This window comes from Phyllobates terribilis, unplaced genomic scaffold (assembly GCF_046119375.1).
Source record: "Phyllobates terribilis strain yellow unplaced genomic scaffold, ASM4611937v1 Scaffold_176__1_contigs__length_3987557, whole genome shotgun sequence".
Classification (NCBI taxonomy): Eukaryota; Metazoa; Chordata; class Amphibia; order Anura; family Dendrobatidae; genus Phyllobates; species Phyllobates terribilis.
Window position 1 is genome coordinate 467,089 of NW_027362936.1, and position 1,372 is coordinate 468,460.

Genomic DNA, 1,372 nt, shown 5'->3' on the forward strand with positions numbered 1-1,372 from the left:
AAGGTTTCGGACCCGAGGATAACTCTTGGGTGAGGTCAGATGATGTTTCCGCGTCCAGACTTATCAGAGCGTTTCACAGGAGATTTCCTGATAAGCCTGGTCCTAGGGGATCCAGAGGATCCTCTTAGAAGGGGGGGTACTGTTAGAACCTTGCTGTTAGGTTTTTTTTCCTTTGCTGGTCACATGACCTTGTTGGCCTATTTAATCCTGCTCCGCCCTTCTGGCTTTGCTGGACTTCATTGTATATCTACTTTCTAGCTAGCCTGTGCTCTGTATCTAACTCTGTTAGTTTGCTTGGTCTACGGACCTCTATGTTCTATCTATTTTGTTTGTTCGTCTGTCTGCTACTATTTCTGTTAGGAGGTGTCCCATATTCCTCCCAGTCCTTAGTACTTGTAGGGATTCCCTCCCCAAATCTATAGGTCTCCGTACAGACTAGATTAGGACTTTAGCAGGTCTGATCGCAGGATCAGGTTCCCTGTTACATCGTAGGGATTCAGCTGAGTCTTATAGTAGGGACAGATCTCCTCTCTTTCCTTAGCTTTGGTAGCAGAACATAACAGAGACAGACTGTCGGGCTGAAGGGAAGACACGCAGGCAGACAGGACTGGTAGTCAGGCTGGAAACGGGACCTTAGGGCTGAAGCAGAGGTGAGTATGCTTTGCAAAAACTTTGCTCGGGCACCTCCATTTTGGAGAAGGTGCCTTATATATGGGAGGTCCTCCGCAAATTGGCCGGGGACTCCTTAGGACGGCGCGCGCGGTCCCTTTAAGAGAGGGGGAGCACGCGCGCGCGCCCTAAGCACACTGCCGGGGAAAGAGCGCACGCCGGCAGCAGTGGGGAGAGAAGCGCTGGAGGACGTCGCGCCAGGAGTGGGGAGGTGAGAGGGAAGGCGTCTCTGCCTAGCAAGGGGCAGAGACACCGATGCTACACTTACAAGGTCTAGTTTCGGATGTGTTTCCAGGATCTGTAGTTATCAGCATTTTATCCTTAAGGCCGAGTTATAATATCACTGTAACACTCTCGCACTGTACCTGTATACCTGCCCTGTGTGCTGCACAAAAGTATATAACAAAATGTGTGTACACAGATATCTATCTCTTGAATGGTATTACTGCTAGATCTCCTGTACATAGAAATATGAGGTTCTTAGCGCACATTTTGAGCAAATTGTGCGAGCCCATCTGCCAACGTCAAGGCGACCTCTTCAGATGGGTCCCTACACTAACATTACACTAACTTACTAACTGGGACTAGTTTTTTGTATTATTATTATTACCACCATTTTTACTATTTATTATTATTGCATTAATGCAATTAATTGTAACTGTTATAAAACTAATTAAAAAAATGTAATTCAAATTTTTTTTTA